Source organism: Macaca thibetana, chromosome 4 (assembly GCF_024542745.1).
Source record: "Macaca thibetana thibetana isolate TM-01 chromosome 4, ASM2454274v1, whole genome shotgun sequence".
Classification (NCBI taxonomy): domain Eukaryota; kingdom Metazoa; phylum Chordata; class Mammalia; order Primates; family Cercopithecidae; genus Macaca; species Macaca thibetana.
The window spans coordinates 14,979,497-14,996,711 of NC_065581.1; the positions used below are offsets into that span (position 1 = coordinate 14,979,497).

Consider the following 17,215-nt stretch of genomic DNA (forward strand, 5'->3'; position numbering starts at 1 on the left):
CATGTCCAGGAAGAATGGAACAAACTCTGACCAGACAGGCCTGCTTCAGTCTAAAGGAAACTTCCTTTTGCGGCCAGGTAAACTGACCATCTGGAAAATCTTTGGATCAAACAGAAGCATAATAAAAACCATTCTTAAAACACTAATATGCGCCGGGCGCAGTGACTCACGCCTGTAATCCCAGCACTTTGGGAGGCCGAGGCGGGTGGATCACGAGGTCAGGAGATCGAGACCATCCTGGCTAACACGGTGAAACCCCGTCTCTACTAAAAATACAAAAAATTAGCCGGGTGTGGTTGTGCGTGCCTGTAGTCCCAGCTATTCGGAGGCTGAGGCAGGAGAATGATGTGAACCCAGGAGGCAGAGCTTGCAGTGAGCCGAGATCGCGCCACCGCACTCCAGCCTAGGCAACAAAGTGAGACTCCATCTTAAAAAAAAAACAAAAAAAACCAAAAACCACTAATATGCAAGCCTGCCCCAGAAGCAAAGCTTCTTCCCTAAGTGTCAGAGTGCCTGGTTATTTGCAAAGGCAAGTGGCTGGAGGGTGATATCCCCAGTCGGAAACCCTAGCAAGTCACTGAGTTCTTCTAAAGCTCCAAGTCTTCATCTATGTAATTGGGATAATAACTACTGATCTCATAAGGTCACTGTCAGGAGTAAATGAGTGAAGATGTCTAACTTCTAGTGTAGTGCCTGACATGTACTGTTAAGGTTGAATTCTGTGCCCCTTTATTAGCCCATTCTCATGTTGCTACAAAGAACTATTTAGACTGGGTAATTTACCAAGAAAAGAGGTCAAGAGTATAGTGAACCATGATTGCACCACTGTACTCCAGCCTGGGTGACAGATTAAGACCCTATCTCAAAAAAAAAAAAAAAAAATTATAAATTAACCAAGCATGATGGCACATACGTATAGTCCTAGCTACTTCAGAGGCAGAAATGGAAGGACAGCTTGAGGCCAAGGGTTCAAGACCAGCCTGGGCAACATTAGCAAGCCTCTGTCTCTAAATAAATAAATAGAATCATCATATAATCCAGCAATTGAAGCAGGATCTTGAAGAGATATTTGCACACCCATGTTCACAACAGCACTGTTCACAATAGCCAAGAGGTAGAAGTAGCCCAAACATCCATCTATGGATGAACAGATAAAGCAGATGTGGTCTATACATACAATGGAATATTATTCGGCCTTAAAAAGAAGGAAATCCTGTCCTAGGCTACAACATGGATGAACATTGAGGACATTATCCTAGGTGAAATAATTCAGAACAAAAAGACAAATATTGCATGATTCCACTTACATGAGGTCCCTGGAGTAGTCAAACCATGGAAACAGAAAGTAGGATGGTGGTCAGGGTAGTGGGAGAGGGAATGGAGAGTTGTTCAATGGATATAGAGTTCCAATTTTGCAGGATAAAAAAGTTCTACAGACCTATTACAAGAGAATGTGAATATAATTAGCACTAGTGAACTTAAAAATGGTGAAGAGGGTAAATTTTTTTTTTTTTTTTGAGACGGAGTTTCACTCTTGTAGCCCAGGCTAGAGTGCAATGGCACGATCTTGGCTCTCCACAACCTCCGCCTCCTGAGTTCAAGCGATTCTCCTGCCTCAGCCTCCCGAGTAGCTGGAACTACAGTCATGCGCCACCACACCCAGCTAATTTTGTATTTTTAGTAGAGATGGGGTTTCTCCATGTTGGTCAGACGGGTCTTCAACTCCCGACCTCAGGTGATCCACCCACCTCAGCCTCCCAAAGTGCTGGGATTATAGGTGTGAGCCACCGCACCTGGCTGAAGAGGGTAAATTTTATATTGGGTGTTTTTTTACAACTTCGAATATATGTGTAGATATATAAATGAACATATCTCATAAAATATGTATATAAATGCATATATTTATGTTCTATTATTCCAGCATGATTCCTTTACAATACTATTGCATATAACAATGTAATAAAAATTATGCCAGGTGTGGTGGCAGCACTTTGGGAGGGAGACCAAGGCGGGCAGATCACTTGAGGTCAGGAATTCGAGACCAGCCTGGCCAACATGGTGAAACCCCATCTCTACTAAAAATACAAAAATTAGCTGGGCATGGTGGCACACATCTGTAATCCCAGCTACTCGGGAGGCTGAAGCACAAGACTTGCTTGAACCCGGGAGGCAGAGGTTGTGGTGAGCCAAGATCGCACTACTGCACTCCAGCCTGGGTGACAGAGTGAGACTCGGTCTCAGAAAAAAAAAAAAAAAAAAAAAGGAAAATTATTAGAGGTTTGCTATTTAACCTTTTTAACTTAACCAAATCAGGATTTTAATAAATTATAACATTTAATGTCTATTGATAAATAAAATAGTTTATATATTTTAAATGTATATGTATTTGTATTTATTTATACTGTGAACAGTCAATTCTTCTTTCAGTAAGTGATTAAAAAGATATATAACCTAGCCAGGCGCGGTGGCTCAAGCCTGTAATCCCAGCACTTTGGGAGGCCGAGACGGGCGGATCACGAGGTCAGGAGATCGAGACCATCCTGGCTAACACGGTGAAACCCCGTCTCTACTAAAAAATACGAAAAACTAGCCAGGCGAGGTGGCAGGCGCCTGTAGTCCCAGCTACTCGGGAGGCTGAGGCAGGAGAATGGCGTGAACCCGGGAGGCGGAGCTTGCAATGAGCTGAGATCTGGCCACTGCACTCCAGCCTGGGCGACAGAGCCAGACCCCGTCTCAAAAAAAAAAAAAAAAAAAAAACAAAAAAAAAAACCAGATATATAACCTGTAAGAAATTGAACATTCTGATCCTGTTTTCATAACAATATTAGCTAATATTCATTGAAAACTGACTCTGTTTCTTTCTTTTTTTTTTTTTCTGAGACAGTGTCTTGCTCTGTCGCCCAGGCTGGAGTGCAGTGGTGCGATCTCGGTTCACTGCAAGCTCCACCTTCCGGGTTCACGCCATTCTCCTGCCTCAGCCTCCCGAGTAGCTGGGACTACAGGTGCCCGCCACTACACCTGGCTAATTTTTTGTATTTTTAGTAGAGACGGGGTTTCACCGTGTTAGCCAGGATGGTCTTGATCTCCTGACCTCGTGATCCACCTGCCTTGGCCTCCCAAAGTGCTGGGATTACAGGCGTGAGCCACTGCGCCCGGCCTATGACTCTGTTTCAGGTACTATTCGTGGTGTGTGTGTGTGTGTGAGTGCGTGTGTGTGCGAGCGCGCGTGTGTGTTTTGTTTTTTGAGACAAGGTCTTACTCTGTCACCCAGGCTGGAGTGCAGTTGTACAATCATGACTCACTGTAGCTTCAACCTCCCCAGGCTCAAGTGATCCTCCCATGTCAACTTCCCAAGTAGCTGAGACTATAGGCAGGCACCACCATGCCTGTCTAATTTTTGTGTTTTTAGTAGAGATGGGGTTTTGCCATGTTGCCCAGGTTGGTCTCGAACTCCTGGGCTCAAGCGATCTACCCACCACTGCCTCCCAAAGTGCTGGGATTACAGGAGTGAGCCGCTGCACTCAGCCAAAAGGAGGTTCTGGAAGGCCATTCCTGTCTGTGTGATTCTGTGAAAAGACTTCAAGAACTATGTTCCTGCACACACCTCCATAAAAGTAGCCATCTATATACATGTGTACATACATGTGTAAGTACAAGGTGACATACATAAAGACGTAAGAAGTGGGGTCAGCAATCACATGTTTAAAGGAGCTGAGAAGTAGAGCAGAGAGAGCCTGGATTTTAGAGCCAGACTTCTGTTTTCTATTTGCTAGTGAGGGGGAGACTGAGCAGAGTGATAACACACACACACACACACACACACACACACACGCACACACCCCCTAAACAAAGCGGACCCTTCCTGAGAATAGGATAATGATAATGATGACAGACGAGGATAATGACGCACAAATCCACCAGCAGTGCTGGATTCGCCCGTTCTGAGTGTCTTGCCCACAGAAGTGTACACATTTTTCTAACTACCTTCCAAGATCTTTACCCAAGAGAACTTGACAGCTTTGTTGGCCTCTGTCCCTGCAAGGAGCTCAAACAAGCAGCTCTCCATCCCTCCCTGTCATGTGGCAGAAGATTTTTGCCTCACTCCTCCAACCGAGGGCTTCCTGCAGACTGCTAGGAAAACCGTCTCAGAGAAGTCAGCGGAGGGCCTGTTTACCAAGCAACACTGCACAGCCCATGCAAGGACTCCTTTGAGAAATGGGAAACTGTCAGGATGGTGGATAGAATGAACTCCATTTCCCATTATTGTTTTCAAATAAATGGAGTCCAGTTTGCTTCCACTATAATCCAGGCATAACATTTATATGAGAACATAAAATACTACACAGCTGTAAGTAAAACAATATGTGTGTTCCTGAATAATAGTGATACCACTTGCCAGTAAGACTATATTTTGACCAAATAAAAGATGACCTAAATTTGACTCAGTGGGATGGGATTTACTCCATGATCGCTTCTTGAAAATAAAGGGATAGAGAGAGGGGGCTTTCATGAGGGTAGAAGGAAATGGACAAGGAGGACAAGAGAAAAACAGGATGGAAAGTTAGATGCCCATCAATGAGTTTGAAAGCGTACTTTGTACAAAGAATAAAGAGTTTGATTTCACACGTCTAGTGAATTCCTCCCAAATAAAACCTTATTTTATATCAGACACCCACATTGCAGAGTCCCACATATGCTGACATCCAACTCTCCAGTCTACAGTGATTTTTATGCATTCCTCCACTCCCTCTTTCATTCATATGTATGATGGTCGCACAAATATGTATTGTGGACTTAATATGTAACAGGCTCTCTGGTAGGATGGGAAACAGACCCTGCCCTGAGCCAGTTTACAACCCTGTGGGGAAGGCACCAAGGGAACAGGCTATTTCAATCTAGTGATAAGTGTCATGACGGGAGAAACCTCAACACAGTGTCCTCAGAATCTGCAGAGGCAGCGCAAGGGATCCCAAGGCTGCACATAAGAGGATGCTACATGACCAGAGGAACCAAACTTGATAACGCTGAAACTGGATTCAGAAGAAAGAGTAAATCCCAGCACTTTGGGAGGCCAAGGCAGGAGGATTGCTTATGGCCAGGAGTTCAAGACCAGCCTGGGCAACATAGCGAGACCCTATCTCTACAAAAAGAAAAGAGAAGGGAAGGGAAGGGGAGGGGAGGGGAGGGGAGAAAAGGAAAGGAGAGGAGAGGAGAGGAGAGGAGAGGAGGCTGGGCGTGGTGGCTCACGCCTGTAATCCCAGCACTTTGGGAGGCAGAGGCGGGCAGATCACCAGGTCAGGATATCAAGACCATCCTGGCTAACACAGTGAAACCCTGTCTCTACTAAAAATACAAAAAATTAGCCAGGTGTGGCAGCATTCGCCTGTAGTCGGAGCTACTTGGGAGGCTGAGGCAGGAGAATGGCGTGAATCCGGGAGGCGGATGTTGCAGTGAGCCGAGATTGGGTGACAGAGCAGGGATTCCAGCCTGGGTGACAAAGCAAGACTCTGTCTCAAAAAAAAAAAAAAAAAAAAAAAAAGAGGACTGGCAGGGCACAGTGGCTCACACCTGTAATTCCAACACTTTGGGAGGCCGAGGCGAGCAGATCACCTGAGGTCAGGAGTTCGAGACCAGCCTGGCCAACATGGTGAAACCCCGTTGCTATTAAAAATACAAAAATTATCCGAGTATGGCGGTACATACCTGTAATCCCAGCTACTCAGGAGGCTGAGGCAGAAGAATCACTTGAACCCGGGAGGCAGAGGTTGCAGTGACCCGAGATCATGCCACTACACTCCAGCCTGGGCAACAGAATGAGACTCCATCTCAAAATAAATAAATAAATAAAAATTTTAAAATTTAAATAAATAATTAGCTTGGCATGGTGGCATGCAGCTGTAGTTCCAGCCACTCTGGAGGCTGAGGTGGAAAGATTGCTTGAGCCCAGGAGGCAGAGGTTGCAGTGAACTGAGATTGCACCACTGCACTCCAGCCTGGGCAACAGAGTGAGACAAAAACCAAAAAGAAAAGAAAAAAGAAAAGTAGAGCACTGCCACATGGCAATTCCAGCCAAGGAAGGGGGAACACAGAGGGGAAAACACAGCGTTTCCCTTTAATAGCTCTGCCCAGTTGTTGTACACTTCACTACTCCCCACAGGCTACTGGCTACAACTTAGTCACATAACAACACCTGGCTTCCAGAAAGCCGGAAATATAGTTCTTATTCAGGGCAGCCAGGAGCACAGATAAACACTTGTATGACATGGAAGCAAGGGAAACATACATTGGGAGCAAACCAACCCTCTCTGCCACAGCGTACGAGCCCTCCTCTTCCTCTTGTCCTGTCTGAGATAGACAGAGACATAAAGGGTTTTCCAGGAACCCCCTGGAGAACAGGATACACATCGTATGCATGCACACACAAACCCAAATGCAATACAACAATTAACCATAAGTTTTTCATTAAAACAAAAAGATAAAGAATGAAAACTTACAGCAGAAGACTCAAAGCTGTAGCAAAGAGGCTGGAGCAGGCTCTCTCTGCAGGTACAGACCTAAAGGGGGATGCAGAGGGGTATTAGCTAAGAAAAATGTAAAGGTAGATGGAGCCCCCATCACCTTCCCTTCTCCTGAGTTCTCCCCCACCGTGACATTCTCCCCTTATCACCAACTCTTCCACTGGATCAAAACATGCTCAGACATTGATCTGCTAACAAAACAGCATGAGCACACCATTGGGATGTACAAGCATTTCTGGAAGTGTCAAAGGAACCAAACTCCTCCCAGCTCGAAGATTGATTAGCTAAATAAACTTGAGCTAGATGTATATTCTCTTTGTGTATCAATTTCCTCCAAATCCAATGAAGACTAAACAATACTTGCCTTACCTTCTTCATAGGCTTGTGGAGGGAACCAGGGAAATGGGATATCTGGGTATTAGTTTTCTATTTCTGTATAACAAATCACCACACACTCTGTGGCTTAAAACAATAGCTATTTATTTATTTATTTTTATTTATTTATTTGAGACAGGGTCTCGCTCTGTTGCCCAAACTAAAGTGCAGTGGCATGATCTTGGCTCACTACAACCTCTGCCTCTTGGGCTCAAACAATCCTCCCACCTCAGCATCCCAAGTAGCTGAGACTACAGGCATGTGCCACCACGCCAGGCTAATTTTTGCAGCGATAGGATTTCGCCATGTTGCCCAGCCTTGTCTCGAACTCCTGAGCTCAAACAATCTGCCCGCCTTGGCCTCCCAAAGTGCTGGGATTATAAGTGTGAGCCACCGGCTAAAACAATACCCATTTATGATCTTATTGTTTCCATAGGTCAGAAATCCGGGCATAGAGTGACTAGATTCTGCGTTCAGGGTCTCACGGGCTGAAACCAAGGTGTCAACTGGGGCCGCGTTCTTAGCTGGGACTTGGATACTCTTCCAAGCTGAGGTTGGCAGAATTCATTTCCTTGTGAGTGTAGGACTGAGGGCCCCTTTTTCCTTCAAGCCATTGGCAGGAATGGCTCTCAGCTCCTAGTGACTGTCTGCAGTTCCTAGCCATGTGGATGTTGCAAGGTAGCTCCTCATTCTGTCTTCTTTACCTGTGTAAGTTGATTATGTTCCAAGCAACACTCCTTCGGGGGAATCTGTTTGCACTGGCTGAGGGTCAGGCATGGTGGCTCACGCCTGGAATCCCAGCACTTTGGGAGGCCAAGGCGGGAGGCTCACTTGAGCCCAGGAGTTTGAGACCAGCCTAGGCTACATATCTGAACCCTTTTCCTTTCTCTGGTACATTTCCTATTCACCAAAAAGACGAGATGGCCTCATGACAGGAGTAAGGACTTTGGAGTCCGGTAAATGTGGATTCAGAATTTCTCTCCAGCTTTTCCTAACTGAATGTTACTCAGCCTCTCTAACTCATGACTTCCTCCTCTGTACATTTGGGAAAACACCAACCACACAGGGATGTTGGGGGATGAAACGACATAGGATTCACGGGAATTCAATGATACCACATTCATAGCATATGGCAGGTGTGGGCTCCAGGTCCTTCCCCCTTTCCCATCTTCTATTCCACATCATTAACTCCCTTTCTTTCTCCCTCCCACCCTATCTTCCTTCCTTCCTCCATTTCAAAGAACAGCTAAAACTGGTGATGCAGAAATGACTACAGTAAAGCTGACCCTAAAACAACACAGAGGTTAGGGGCACTGACCCCACACACATTCAAAAACCCATGTCTAACTTTGTTTTGGAAGGCTTTTTTTCTTTGAGATAGGATCTGGCTCTATTGCCCAGGCTGGAGTACAGTGGCATGATCTTGGCTCACTGCAACCTATGTCTTCTGAGCTCAAACCATCCTTCCACCTCAGCCTCTCGAGTAACTGAGACCACATGTGCACGCCACAATGCCCCGCTAATTTTTGCATGTTTTTGTAGAGATGGAGTTTAACCATGTTCTCCAGGCTGGTCTCGAACTCCTAAGCTCAAGTCATCTGCCCACCTCAGCCTCCCAGTGTGCTGAGATTCTAGGTGTAAGCCATGACACCCAGCCCCATGCATAACTTTTTTTTTTTTTTTTGACGGAGTCTCGCTCTTGTCCCCTAGACTGGAGTGCAGTGACGAGATCTCATCTCACTGCAACCTCCGCCTCCCGGGTTCAAGCGATTCTCCTGCCTCAGTCTCCCCAGTAGCTGGGATTACAGGCCCCCGCTACTGTATCCGGCTAACATTTGTATTTTTAGTAGAGACAGGGTTTCACCATAATGGTCAGGCTGGTCTCAAACGCCTGACCTCATGATCCACCCACCTCAGCCTCCCAAAGTGTTGGGATTACAGGCGTGAACTACCACGCCCGGCCCATGCATAACTTTTGACTCTCCAAAAAACTGAACTACTAAGAGCCTACTGTTGACTGGAAGCCTTACCTACCAATAACATAAACAGCCAATTAACATATATTTTTGCATGTTGTATGCATTATACACTGTATTCGTACAATAAAGTAAGTTAGAGAAAAGAAAATGTTATTAAGAAAATCACAAGGAAGAGAAAATGTATTTACTGTTCATTAAGTGGAATTGGATCATCATGAAGGTCTTCTTCCTCATCATCTTCATGTTGAGTAGGAGAAGAGGAAGGGTCTTGATGTCTCAGGGTGGCAGAGGCAAAAGAGATAGAGGAGGTGGGAGGGGAGGTAGGAGAGGCAGGGTAACTTTTATTGAAAACAAATCCATGTATAAGCAGACCTGTGCATTTCAAACCTGTGTTGTTCAAGGTTCAACTGTGTATTACATTGGAAGATAACTACCTTATAATTGCACCCAAACCCATTCCACTTGAATGCCAACATTACAAGAACTCTGGTAAATGGGGTTTTGATACTAACCAATCATTTCCAGATGGAACTATTAGCATGATAATCCTGTTCTCTCGTTGTCCTGATACCATTTTTTATGCTTTTCTTGAAAAATGTACTTGGACTGCGTTCTCACATAGTTACTACACTCTAACAGATTTATGCTCCTTAGAAGAATGGGTCTAGTCATGAAAGTGTTCCAAATCTGTCTCTTACAGAGATGCTCAGGATAAAAGAAAGATTAGTGGTCAAAAGTAATGTAACTGAAATGCGGAGGCTGCCCCGGGGGAAATGTTAAGGGCTGCCTGGCACAAGCTAGCACCTTCTGGCAAACTTCTCAAAGTGCTGAAATAGAAGGCTCAAGAGTCACCTGCTTAAGTAATGGTCTCCAAGGCAAAATATCAGGAGTCCTGTTCAGCCGCCACAATGAGCTATTATATGTATGTGACACCCATGTAACATGAGAATTATACCAGTCACGAGGTTGCTTTTTTTTTCAATGCATAAAGCATGATTCTAACTCGTTGTTTTTTGCAAACATGTTGATCATGTGAGAAGGGTTTCAGAAGCAAGACTCGTTTATTCAACATTTCTAGGCTCAAGAAATCACCAATACATTGATGCAAACACCGGTTCTGGAGAAGAGAATTGTCAATAGGGGCCTCCAGCCCTCCCCTCCGTCGCTGAGATGCCTTCTTCATTGTGGTGCTGTTAGGGAGGGTTCCAGGGAATGGGTAACATATCCACTGAGTTCTAACAATCAACGGAGAGTCCAGCAGCTCAGGCAGATCATGCCAAAGTCAAGCCCCCTTCAGTAAAATGGCCCATCTATAAATCATTAGAGATTGTGGGTGCCAAGAAAGCTACTGGATTAGTTCAGCATAATAGGCAGAAAGCTTGCATTTGCCAAATGCTTTACAACCATTTTTTATGAAGTATTACACATAATACCCTGGGAGATAAATGAACAATATAATTACCATTTTATAACTAAGGAAGCAAACACCCAATGGAGGTGCTCTGGGAGTTAGTAGCAAACTAATGCTAGAATCCCTTGACCAAACTCCCTGGGTCAACATTTTTTGTTTTTGTTTTCGTTTTTGCTCTGTCACCCAGGCTGGAGGGCAGTGGTGTTATTATAGCTCACTGCAAGCTCAACCAACCTCCCACACTCAAGCAATCCTCCCACCTCAGCCTCTCAAATAGCTGGGACCATAGCCATGCACCACCATGCCCCACTACTTTTTAAATTTTTTGTAGAAACAAGGTCTCACTATGTTGCCCAGGTTGGTCTTGAACCCCTGGGCTCAGGCAATTCTCCCACCTCTGTCTCCCAAAGTGTTGGGATTACAGACGTGTGTCACCATGCCTGGAAACATTCTTTCTAGTAAACTACTTTGCCTCATATAAGCATGTCCTTACATTGACTTAAAACAAGGGTATACATTTAAAATCTAGGTGCAGTGGTGTGTACCTGTTATCCCAGCAACTCAGGAGACTGAGGAAGGAGGATTGCTTGAATCTAGAAGTTTAAGTCCAGCCTGGGCAACATAGCAAGATCCCATCTCTAAAATATATATATATATAAATATATATGTTATATATATAATTTTATATTTTTTTCTTTTCTTTTCTTTTTTTTTTTTTTTTTTTTGGTGGCAGAGCTTTGTTCTTGTTGTCCAGGCTGGAGTGCAATGGTACGATCTCAGCTCACCGCAACCTCTGCCTCCCGGGTTCAACTCATTCTCCTGCCTCAGCCTCCCAAGTATCTGAGATTACAGGCATGTGCCACCACGCCCGGCTAATTTTTGTATTTTTAGTAGAGAGGGGTTTCACCATGTTGGCCAGGCTGGTCTTGAACTCCTGACCTCAGGCAATCTGCCCGCCTCAGCCTCCCAAAGTGCTGGGGTTACAGGCGTGAGCCACCGCACCCGGCCAAATTTTTTTTTATTTTAAAAATATCAAAGTTTAAAATCTGAGCCTGAGCAAAATCCATCTTCATGAATTGCACCTTAGGCCTTAACAGGAGAAAGTCTACTTCCTGCTATGATACAGAACTAATTGATTGATACCAAGTGTATTAGGGTACAGTCACAATTGTTATAATAAGGGGAACTTATTAATAAGGGGAAGTATTTAAGTCCCCGAAGCACAGGGACTTAAATACTTAAATACTGTCACATATAATAGTCCAGAGGTGCACTGACCAAAGCTGGCGGGGCAGCTCTACCATCCTTCACGTGTGACTCAGAAGTTGTATCCACCCACCTTCACTCACATCCCATTGGTCAGAACAGGCACTTGGCCCCAAACAAGACCAAAAATGTAGTCTGGTTGTATAGCCAAATACCTGGCAAAAATTTAGGAGTTGTATAAGGAAGGAAAGAGTGGATATTGACCAACAAAGAGTAGTCATTGTCTCACTACACGTAAGAGGCAAAGATTTCCAATCCTCAGATTCGGTGTTCACCTTCCCTGCTCCAATGGGGAAAACTTGACAGAGCAATGCCAACCCTGAGAGAATAGGAGGGAACTGGGTGTCAAACAGGCATGATATTAGGACCCAGGTGGGCTGCCTGATGATACCTGCTCTGTCAGATGTTAGCTGTGAGATCTCAGACAAGTCATTGAAATGCAGCATCTCAGTTTCCTCATCTGTAAAATAAACAACTTGATAGATGAGATTACCTCTACATCTTACATGTAATGATGTCAGGGTCAACAGTATAACAGGGTTGACTTTGAAACATACCATATCCCCTCAAGTTAACCAATAAATAACCAGAACTCATATCACCTGTTTTTAGTCTTAAATGGAATGTATATAATGGATCTATCTTGTGAAAATAATTGCATGGGCCGGGCGCGGTGGCTCAAGCCTGTAATCCCAGCACTTTGGGAGGCCGAGACGGGCGGATCACGAGGTCAGGAGATCAAGACCATCCTGGCTAACACGGTGAAACCCCGTCTTTACTAAAAAATACAAAAAACTAGCCGGGCGAGGTGGCGGGCGCCGGTAGTCCCAGCTACTCGGCAGGCTGAGGCAGGAGAATGGCGTAAACCCGGGAGGCGGAGCTTGCAGTGAGCTGAGATCCGGCCACTGCACTCCAGCCTGGGCTACAGAGCAAGACTCCATCTCCAAAAAAAAAAAAAAAAAAAAAAAAAATTATAAAAAAGAAAATAATTGCATGATTTAGTATGTAGATAAGTCTTGTGTGTTTCTAAAGCTTTTGTCATACAGAAATATTTACCAGTCCTACCCACAAGTTAAAAACAAACAAAAGCTGAAGTTTTCTTATACAAACTTTCAACCACTTTCAATAAGAAATGGGGCCGGGCGCGGTGGCTCAAGCCTGTAATCCCAGCACTTTGGGAGGCCGAGGCGGGCGGATCACAAGGTCAGGAGATCGAGACCACAGTGAAACCCCGTCTCTACTAAAAATACAAATTAGCCGGGCGCGGTGGCGGGCGCCTGTAGTCCTAGCTACTCAGGAGGCTGAGGCAGGAGAATGGCGTGAACCCAGGAGGCGGAGCTTGCAGTGAGCCGAGATCGCGCCACTGCACTCCAGCCTGGGCAACAGCGTGAGACTCCGTCTCAAAAAAAAAAAAAAAAAAAAAAAAAAAAGAAATGGGAATACAGGTTGAGTATCTCTTACCCAAAATGCTTGGGACCAGAAGGATTTTGGATTTTTATTTTTTTCAGATTTTGGGGTATTTATATATACATAATGAGATATCTTGGGAATGTAACCCAAGTCTAAACACAAAATTTATTTATGTTTCATATACACCTTGTACACATAACCTAAAGGTAATTTTACACAATATTTTTAATAATTTTATGCATAAAACAAAATTTATATTAAGCAATTAATATGTGGAATTTTCCACCTGTGGCATCATGTTGGCATACAAAAGTTTTAGATTTTGGACCATCTCAGATTTTGGATTTTCAGATTAGAGATGCTCAACCTGTATCTGTACAATTCTAGTGAATCGCTATTCAATCTTATCTATAAGCCTATATTACCATGAATATCTGACCAAAGGTTAATAAGGATATTAAGTACTTTCAAATGCACTAATCTTCATGGTTAGGGCAAATATTTTTTTAATACTTTTGTTTTAACACAGAGTCTTGCCCGGTCACCCAGGCTGGAGTGCAGTGGTGAGATCATAGCTCACTGAAGCCTCAACCTCATATGCTCAAGCAATCCTCCCACTTCAGCTTCCCAAGTAGCTGGGATCACAGGTGTGCACCACCAAGTCTGGATAGTTATTTATTTATTTATTTATTTATTTTGTAAAGATGCATTCTCACTATGTTGCCCAGCTGGTCTCGAATTCCTGGGCCCAAGTGATCCTCCCACCTCAGCCTCCCGGAGTGAAGGGATTACAGGCCTGAGCTGCTGTGCCTGGCTACAAATACATTTTACACACACTTTCCCCTGCTATGATTATGCAAATATCTCTCATCAGCATGGGAAGTATGGAGGTCTGACTTCTAGAAATAGGAGATAACTGAACCCGAATTCCCTAAGAGCCTATGAACATTTTAAAACATATTCCCAAGGGTCGAGTCTCATCATCCTTGAGTGTCATTCAAGGCTACTTTTATTGAATACATCAGATGATGAAGCTGATAGTAGAAACAAACCAATAAAGCTGTTGTTCTTTTTTGTTGTTGTTGTTGAGACGGAGTCTCGCTCTATTGGCAGGCTGGAGTTCAGTGGCACGATCTCGGCTCACTGCAACCTCTACCTCCTGGATTCAAGCAATTCTGCCTCAGCCTCCCTAGTGGCTGGGACTACAGACGCACGCCACCACGCCTGGCTAATTTTTGTATTTTTAGTAGAGACGGGGTTTCACCATGTTGGCCAGGATGGTCTCGATCTCTTGACCTTGTGATCCGCCCGCCTCGGCCTCCCAAAGTGCTGGGATTACAGGGGTGAGCCACCGCACCCAGCCAGCTGTTGTTCTTATGTAAATAATAAACTGGTTCTGAAAGTATTCCTGAATGTAGTCATGTTAAATTTTAAAAAATGATATATCGCTTCTCGGCATTTTGGCTAGGATACGTGCAAAGGAAATGATATGTTGCCTTTCAAGATGATTACTTTTGAAGGCAAAATGTATAAATGTTGTTCTCTTTAATTTAGCTATGTTTGTAGAAGTCTCACTGCTTTATAAATAGATAATAATTGTGTATTGTGTGAAATGAGTGCTTTCCTAGTGCCAGCCATTTTGCTAGACACTTTGGTGGGAATTTATCATCTCAATCTCACAAAAGTCTGTCTCCATCCCCTGTGCAGAATCTGAAAGTTGTCTGCCGGAGATCCATTCTTTCCTTATTCCTTAGAAGAGAGTCCCTATTTTATGTGAAACTTCAAGGCGCCCAACTGAAGCACTAATTTAACTATTTATCTTTTATTTATCTATTTGTTTATTTTGAGATGGAGTTTCGCTCTTGTTGCCCAGGCTGGAGTGCAATGGTGCAATCTCAGCTCACCACAACCTCTGCCTCCCGGGCTCAAGTGATTCTCCTGCTTCAGCCTCCCGAGTAGCTGGGATACATCCCACATACACACCACCACACCTGGCTAATTTTTGTATTTTTAATAGAGATGGGGTTTCATCATGTTGGTCAGGCTGGCCTCGAACTCCTGACCTCAGGTGATCCACCCGCCTCAGCCTCCCAAAGTGCTGGGATTACAGGTGTGAGTCACTGAGCCCAGCCCTAAAGCACTAATTGACCAGCTCACCTGGTGATTAGCAGTGGCCAATAGGATGGAAACAGAAGTTGTTGAGTGACACCTCCAGAAGAGAAGAGACACAGATTGATGACATGCATGCCCTCTTTGCCCTTTCCCATTTTTCTGCTGCCTGGAGTATGGATGAGATGGTTTGAGCTCCAACTGTCATCTTGTAATTTGTGGATGGAGATTACAAACTAAAGGTAGCAGAGGTAAAAGAAACCTGGGTCTCTGGTATGATCAAGGAGCTGCCAACCTAGCCCCTGGCTGTCTACCACCAGAATTATTTCATACAAGAGAAAAATTAACTTATGTGACTAAACCACTATTCTTTGGGATGTTTTGTTCTATGTTGTTTAACCTAATTATAACCGAGACACCTTCCTTCATCTTACATAGAGGCCAGGCATGGTGGCTTATGCCTGTAATCCCAACACTCTGGGGGGCCATGGTGGGAGGATCACTTGAGGCCAGGTGTTTGAGACCAGGCTGGGCAACATAGCGAGACCTCGTCTCTACTAAAAACAAAAACAAACAATCAAAAAAAGATTAGCCAAGTGTGGCGATGCCTGCCTGTGGTCTCAGCTACCCAGGAGGCTGAGACAGGAGCGTTGTTTGAGCCCACGAGTCTGAGGCTACAGTGAGCTGTGATCCTTTCTCTGCATTCCAGCCTGGGCAACAGAGTGAGACCCTGTCTCAAAAAAGAGACAGTGTTGAGACTTACATATAAGAGAATTGAGAATTTAGTAGCTTGTCTGAGGTCCAATAGCCAGTGGAGAGCCTGGATTCAACCCAGGCAATCTGACTACAGAAACTCCTATTTCTCAGGGCCCACATATACATTAGTTTACTAATTAAGAAAGAAATTCACAGTATTTGTCCATTCACTTCCATTTAGCCCCAGTACAATGCTATAAAAATCACAGAAGTGGTTGAAGGTAAAGTAAGGTAGACTGTCTTAAAATCCAAGGTACTGGGTCTATGGATTACTGACTAAGTATATCATTTACCCGTTATTTAAGTTCATGAAATTGATGTAAAGACTATTATTCAATGCTAAAAGTCCACTCCTCTTGCACAACAAATTTCAGAAATGACTTATCAGTAGGCCAAGAATGTCCTCAGACCACAAAACTAAGTCCCTGTATCCCCCTCCAAGGATATGCATGGCTCTATGGATGAAGCCATGTTGCCAGTCCAAGCCTTCTTCACAACAGGATAATTCTCAATTTCCTGGATGGTGTGACTGATGGGGAAAGGAAGACATAAGTCAGCTGTGATATGCTCAAGATATTCTGCACCTGCGATTAAATAATGGTCATGCGTGTAAGAGCTATATTCCATTCACAACAGAATAGCAGGGAAGCACTGTGTTCCATGTGAAACCACATTCTCCCATGACTTTAGATGAAAGCCAGGAGCAGCCAAAGGCTCATGTATGCTTTCAGTGCCCAACCAAAAGGAAATTCTACAGTAACCACCACATTTCATTTTGCTGATTAGAATAAACCCCAAACAGTTTCATTAAAATCAAGGCCTGTAATTGCATGGAGAAAATGGCCAGATTGCAATATGGGCTATTCTGTCCTCCCAGACATACACAGTGATAATTGGCATAGGCCACCACCTAATCACCAGAGTCAACCAGATCATGAAATCACTGAAAGAGACAATGACAAGTTCACAGCTCAGTGCAGAAAGACCAAAACTCAGGGGCCTGCTCCTACAAAAACAGAGTAATCACTAACCAAATACCACGGAAACTCAGTCAGGGTCTGGGGAATCATGGAAGCTACACAGCTACATTTTTTTTCTTTAGGAGGTTTGAATTGCCTTTTTTTTTTTTTTTTTTGAGATGGGGTCTTGCTCTGTCACCCGGGCTGGAGTGCAGTGGCATGATCTTGGCTCACCGCAACCTCTGCCTCCTGGGTTCAAAGGATCATCCCACCTCCTCCTCCCAAGTATCTGGGAATACAGATGCCCACACCACCCCCAGCTAATTTTTGCATTTTTAGTAGAGACAGTGTTTCACCATGTTGGCCAGGATGGTCTTGAACTCCTGACCTCAAGTAATCTGCCCACCGGAGCCTCCCAAGGTGCTGGGATTA

At 44.4% G+C, this 17,215-nt stretch overlaps 1 long non-coding RNA gene across 1 annotated transcript in view; it reads right to left on the reverse strand.

Moving 5' to 3' along the window:
* Positions 1–17,215, reverse strand: part of LOC126953741 (uncharacterized) — a 148,334-nt gene that overhangs the window by 116,580 nt on the left and 14,539 nt on the right. The window contains exon 3 of the long non-coding RNA XR_007725339.1: positions 6,495–6,554. This is a non-coding gene — a long non-coding RNA (uncharacterized LOC126953741). The remainder of the gene's footprint in view (positions 1–6,494; positions 6,555–17,215) is intronic.